Source organism: Loxodonta africana, chromosome 2 (genome assembly GCF_030014295.1).
Source record: "Loxodonta africana isolate mLoxAfr1 chromosome 2, mLoxAfr1.hap2, whole genome shotgun sequence".
Classification (NCBI taxonomy): Eukaryota; Metazoa; Chordata; class Mammalia; order Proboscidea; family Elephantidae; genus Loxodonta; species Loxodonta africana.
Genome location: NC_087343.1, coordinates 206,730,947 through 206,738,032, shown reverse-complemented (window position 1 = coordinate 206,738,032; position 7,086 = coordinate 206,730,947). Strand labels below are relative to the sequence as shown.

Here is a 7,086-nt window from a genome sequence, read left to right as displayed (position 1 = left end):
CACAGGTGTATTAAAGGTCAGTCAGGGGTGAAAGATGCAGATGTATTTAGTTAGGTCCTTTCGATATTACTACTTCACTGATGTTTTAAGGAGTCATCTATTTTATATATCGTTTTCCAGTAACTGCATAATAATAATGTGTCTGCATATATCCATTTGTTCATCATTTTGGTTATGTTGGCCAACAAATTAAATAAATTAAAATAGGATGTGATGAATTTAATAAAATACATAAGCAGAAATTCTTCAAATATCATGTGGTTTGAAAATTATTTTAGGTATTGTTTTTTCAAATTGTATTCATTCTGTTTGAAAGTCCTATTAAATTATTAAACAATCTTTTACTATTGAAGTAGGCTATGAGAAAAGGATAGTATTAATAACTTTGAGGGGATAATATTTTTAAAATATGAAATAATACAATTTTTTATTTCATATAATACCTTTAATGTCCTTAGATTAGCCATGGTCTCTAGTAACTGAGTTAACAATGCATTTCAACAGAGAAGTAATACTGGTTCCTCATAAAAGTGTTTTTTTTTTTTTTTTTTTTAATTTTACAAGGTTTTGAAAATATTTTAACTTTTTAAATTTCTGGCAAAGACAACAGATCATTGAGCATGTGCTGAAAGTTTATTGCAGGAGTGGCTCTGATAGTCTATAAATTGTATTAATTTACTCATAAAGTAGGCTCTCATTCTTCTGAAGTCCAGACGTCAACTCCCCAGCCCTAATTATTGACCCTGAGGTAGACTTGTTAATAAATCACTTGCTTAGGATTTACCCAGATAAATCTTATTGAAGACAAATTCACCATCTATCTTCCACAGTGGTATAACTTCTTCTAAATATGTGCAAACCTCTCCACCTATTCCCTATACCCACCAGTTCTGAATATTCAGAATATAAGAATAATATCATAACCGCTAAAAGTAAAAATTAAAAGAAATAAACCTAACATTCATTTGCTTTCAATTACAACCTTCCGTTTTAAAATATTTCTTGTCTTATTATCCTAATTTATTCATATTGGAAAATGAATAAATATAGTAGACCTTTATGCTGAATAGTAACTTCAAGTTAGGCAGTTTCTATTTCCATTGTCTACATTTTAATAAAATCTTACTATTGGAAAATATATTTCTTTCATATTGATGGAAAAATCATCACCACAAAGGATGTAAAAATTGTAGCTTGGGGACATACTTTGTGTGTGTGTGTCAAATGTCAGTTTTTTAATCCTTTAAATTTAGTCCTTGTGTTCAGTCTTGAAAATTTTTATAGTGCATATGCACCTCTGAGCCGATTTGCACCTGAGGCTTGAGTACTGATGCAGAAATTATTGTCTACGCATTCACAAAGATGTTCTGTCAATGATTCTCCTCAAGGACCCCATCACCTCCTCGGTCCTCAGGCTATAGATGACAGGATTGAGCATAGGGCTGACGATCGTGTAGAAAACAGCCAGAACCTTGTCTTCTGTTGGGGATCTAAAGGATCTTGGGTGTAGATAAATGTAAGCAGTGAGTGCATTGTAGAAGGTCACCACAGTGAGGTGGGTAATACAGGTAGAGCAGGCCTTCTTCCTCCCTTCTGATGAGGGCATGTGGTAGACAGCAAGGAGAATCTGGCCATAGGGACAAGTAATGCCCTTGAAAGGAAACACAAGGAACAAGGTGGTGCTCACAAACACTATATATTCATAGACCCAGGTGTCCACGCAAGGCAGAGTCAACATGGCTGCGACATCACAGAAAAAATGATTGATGGCCCTGGATGGGCAATAGGGGATATGGAGTGCATATGCAGTGTGGGCACACGAGTTGATAGACCCCATTATCCAAGATCCTGTTATCATCATCGGCACACACACTTTTCTGCTCATATGAATGGGATAGGGGAGAGGAAAGCAAATGGCCACATAAAGATCATAGCCCACAGATGTCAAGAGAAGTGTTTCTGCGCCTGCCAAAGTCAAAAAGAAGAAACTCTGAACTCCACATCCAATGAAGGAGATAGACTTGATTCCGAACAGGAAGTTGGCAGCCATCTTGGGGACAGTGGTAGAGACGTAATTCAGATCCACGAGGGAGACTTGACTAACTAGGAAGTACATGGGTGTGTGGAGATGAGCGTCAAAGAAAACGAGGAGTGTCATGGACAGGTTGCCAATCAGAGCCATTACGAAAATTAGAATGATGAGAATAAAGAGGAATAGGCCAATTTTTGATGGCAGAAACAACCCTAATTAGATAACGTTTGGTTATAATTTTCCATCAGGTAATCATGCGGTTTTTCTAAATACAAACAGAGCAGTAAACAAGTTAGGTAAGTGAGTATTTTTTTTTTTTAATAATTGTTATTGTGCTTTAAGTGAAAGTTGACAAATCAAGTCAGTCTGTCACATATAAGCTTATATACACCTTACTACATATTCCCATTTACTCTCCCCTTAATGAGTCAGCCGGCTCCCTTCTTGCAGTCTCTCCTTTCATGACTGTTTTGTCATTTTCTAACCCTCTCTACCCTCCCATGTCCCCTCCAGACAGGAGATGCCAGTACAGTCTCCAGTGTCCACCCGATACAAGTAGCTCACTCATCATCAGCATCTCTCTCCAGCCCATTGTCCAGTTCCTTCCATGTCTGATGAGTAGTCTTCAGGAATGGTTCCTGTCCTGGGCCAACAGAAGGTTTGGGGACCATGACAGCCGGGATTCTTCTAGTCTCAGTCAGACCATTAAGTCTGGTCTTTTTATGAGAATTTGGTGTCTGCATCCCACTGTTCTCCTGCTGCCTCAGGAGTTCTCTGTAAGGGCAGTCATCAGTTGTGGCCGGGCACTATCTAGTTCTTCTGATCTCAGGATGATGTAAGTCTCTAGTTCATGTGGCCCTTTCTGTCTCGGGCTCATAGTTATCATGTGACCTTGTTGTTCTTCATTCTCTTCTCCTTTGATCCAGATGTGTCGAGAAAAATTGATGTATCTTAGATGGCCGCTTGTTAGCATTTAAGACCCCAGACACCACAATTCAAAGTGGGATGCAGAATGTTTTCATAATAGAGTTTATTATACCAATTGACTTAGAAGACCCCTTAAGCCATAGTCCCCAAACCCCCACCCTTGCTCCTCTGACCTTCAAAGCATTCAGTTTATCCCAGAAACTTCTTTGCTTTTGGTCCAGTCCAGTTGAGCTGACCTTCCATGTATTCAGTATTGCCCTTCCTTTCACCTAAAGTAGTTCTTACCTACTAACTAATCAGTAAATAACCCTCTCCCACCCTCCTTCCCTCCCCACTCTCATAACCACAAAAGTATGTGTTCTTCTCAGTTTATACTATTTCTCAAGAACTGATAATAGTGGTCTTATACAATATTTGTCCTTTTGCATCTGACTAATTTCACTCAGCGTAATGCCTTCCAGGTTCCTCCATGTTATGAAATGTTTCACAGATTCGTCACTGTTCTTTATCGATGTGTAGTATTCCATTGTGTGAATATACCATAATTTATTTAACCATTCATCCGTTGATGGACACCTTGGCTGCTTCCAGCTTTTTGCTATTGTAAACGGAGCTGCAATAAACATGGGTGTGCATATACCTGTTCGTGTAAAGGCTCTTATTTTTCTAGGGTATATTCTGAGGAGTGGGATTTCTGGGTTGTATGGTAGTTCAATTTCTAACTTTTGAAGAAAACACCAGATAGATTTCCAAAGTGGTTGTACCATTTTACATTCCCACCAGCAGTGTATAAGAGTTCCAATCTCTCCACAGCCTCTCCAACATTTATTATTTTGTGTTTTTTGGATTAATGCCAGCCTTGTTGGAGTGAGATGGAATCTCATCGTAGTTTTAATTTGCATTTCTCTAATGGCTAATGATCTGATCGAGAGCATTTTCTCATGTGTCTGTTAGCCACCTGAATATCTTCTTCAGTGAAGTGCATGTTCATATTCTTTGCCCACTTTTTGATTGGGTTGTTTGTCTTTTTGTGGTTGTGTTTTAACACAATCATATAGATTTTAGAGATCAGGCACTGGTCAGGATGTCATAGCTGAAAATTTTTTCCCAGTCTGTAGGTGGCCTTTTTACTCTTTTGATGAAGGCTTTAGATGAGCATAGGTGTTTAATTTTTAGGAGCTCCCAGTTAACTGGTTTTTCTTCGTCATTTTTAGTAATGTCTTGTATTCTGTTTATGCCTTGTATTAGGGCTCCTAATGTTGTCCCTATTTTTTCTTCCATGATCTTTATCGTTTTAGTCTTTATCTTTAGGTCTTTGATTCACTTGGAGTTAGTTTTTGTGCATGGTGTGAGGTATGGGTCCTCTTTCATTTTTTTGCAAATGGATATCCAGTTATATCAGCACCATTTGTTAAAAAGACTATCTTTTCCCCAATTAACTGACACTGGGCCTTTGTCAAATATCAGCTGCTCATATGTGGATTGATTTATACCTAGGTTCTCAATTCTGTCCCATTGGTCTATGTGCCTGTTGTTGTACCAAGACCAGGCTGTTTTGACTATTGTGGCTGTATAATACGTTCTAAAATCAGGTAGAGTGAGGCCTCCCACTTTCTTCCTCTTTTTCAGTAATGTTTTGCTTATCTGGGGCTTCTTCCCCTTCCATATGAAGTTGGTGATTTTTTTCTCCAACACTTTAAAAAATGTAATTGGAATTTGGATCAGAAGTGCATTGCATGTATAGATGGCTTTTGGTAGAATAGACATTTTTACTATGTTAAGTCTTCCTATCCATGAGCAAGGTATGTTTTTCCACTTATGTAGGTCTCTTTTAGTTTCTTGCACTAGTACTTTGTAGTTTTCTTTGTGTAGGTCTTTTACATCTTTCGTAAGATTTATTCCTAAGTATTTTATCTTCTTGGAGGCTACTGTGAATGGTATTGATTTGGTGATTTCCTCTTCGATGCTCTTTTTGTTGATGTAGAGAAATCCAAGCGAGTTTTGTATGTTTATCTTGTAAACTGAGACTCAGTCAAACTCTTCTATTAGTTTCAGTAGTTTTCTGGAGGATTCCTTAGGGTTTTCTGTGTATAAGATCATGTCATCTGCAAATAGAGATAATTTGACTTCTTCCTTGCCAATCTGGATGCCCTTTATTTCTTTGTCTAGCCTAATTGCTCTGGCTAGGACCTTTAGCACAATGTTGAATAAGAGCAGTAATAAAGGGCATCCCTGTCTGGTTCCTGTTCTCAAAGGAAATGCTTTCAGGCTCTCTCCATTTAGAATGATGTTGGCTGTTGGCTTTGTATAGATTCCCTTTATTATGTTGAGGATTTTTCCTTCAATTCCGATTTTGCTGAGAGTTTTTATCATGAATGTGTGTTGGACTTTATCAGATGCCTTTTCTGCATCGATCGATAAGATCATGTGGTTTTTGTCTTTTGTTTTATTTATATGGTGGATTACATTAATGGTTTTTCTAATATTGAACCAACTTTGCATACCTGGTGTAAATCCCACTTGGTCGTGGTGGATTATTTTTTTTGATATGTTGTTGAATTCTATTGGCTAGAATTTTGTTGAGGATTTTTGCACCTATGTTCATCAGGGATATAGGTCTGTAATTTTCTTTTTTTGTGGTGCCTTTACCTGGTTTTGGTATCAGGGATATGCTGGCTTCATAGAATGAGTTAGGTAGTATTCCATCATTTTCTATGCTTTGAAATAGGTTTAGGAGTAGTGGTGTTAACTCTTCTCCGAAAGTTTGGTAGAACTCTGCCGTGAAGCCGTCCGGGACAGGGTTTTTTTTTGTTGGGAGTTTTTTGATTACCGTTTCAATCTCTTTTTTTGATATGGGTTTATTTAGTTGTTCTACCTCTGATTGTGTTAGTTTAGGTAGGTAGTGTTTTTCTAGGAATCCTTCCATTTCTTCTAGGTTTGCAAATTTGTTAGAGTACAATTTTTCGTAATAATGTGATATGATTCTTTTAATTTCGGTTGGGTCTGTTGTGATATGGCCCATCTCGTCTGTTATTCGGTCTATTTGTTTCCTTTCCTGTACTTCTTTAATCAGTCTGGCCAATGGTTTATCACTTTTGTTAATTTTTTCAAAGAACCAGCTTTTGGCTTTGTTAATTCTTTCAATTGTTTTTCTGTTCTCTATTTCATTTAGTTCAGCTCTAATTTTTATTATTTGTTTTCTTCTGGTGCCTGATGGATTCTTTTGTTGCTTGCTTTCTATTTGTTCAAGTTGTAGGACAGTTTTTTGATTTTGGCTCTTTCTTCTTTCTGTATGTGTGCATTTATCAATATAAATTGACCTCTGAGCACTGCTTTTGCTGTGTCCCAGAGGTTTTGATAGGAAGTGTTTTCATTCTCGTTGCATTCTGTGAATTTCTTTATTCCCTCCTTAATGCTTTCTATAACCCAGTCTTTTTTCAGGAGGGTATTGTTCAGTTTCCAAGTATTTGATTTCTTTTCCCTGATTTTTCTTTTATTGATTTCCACTTTTATTGCCTTGTGGTCTGAGAAGATGCTTTGTAATATTTCACTGTTTTGGATTCTGCAAAGGTTTGTTTTATGACCTAATATGTGATCTATTCTAGAGAATGTTCTATGTGCACTAGAAAAAAAAAGTATATTTTGCAGCTGTTGGATGGAATGTTCTGTAAAGGTCTATGAGGTCAAGTTCGTTGTTTAGCAGTTAGGTCTTCCGTGTTTCTATTGAGCTTCTTACTGGATGTCCTATCCTTCTCCGAAAGTGGTGTGTTGAAGTCTCCTACTATAATTGTGAAGGTGTCTATCTCACTTTTCAGTTCTGTTAAAGTTTGTTTTATGTATCTTGCAGCCCTGTCATTGGATGCATAGATATTTAATATGGTTATATCTTCCTGGTCAATTGTCCCTTTAATCATTATGTAGTGTCCTTCTTTATCCTTTGTGGTGGATTTAACTTTGAAGTCTATTTTATCAGAAATTAATATTGCTACTCCCTCTCTTTTTTGATTGTTGCTTGATTGATATTTTTTTTCCGTCCTTTGAGTTTTAGTTTGTTTGTGTTTCTAAGTCTAAGATGTGTCTCTTGTAGACAGCATGTAGATTGATCATGTTTCTTTCTCCAGTCTGAG

At 37.0% G+C, this 7,086-nt stretch overlaps 1 pseudogene; it reads right to left on the bottom strand.

The window, feature by feature from the left end:
* Positions 1-1,074: 1,074 nt before the first annotated feature.
* On the bottom strand, positions 1,075-3,377 carry LOC135230464 (olfactory receptor 2L5-like; annotated as a pseudogene).
* Between the last annotated feature and the right edge of the window lie 3,709 nt (positions 3,378-7,086).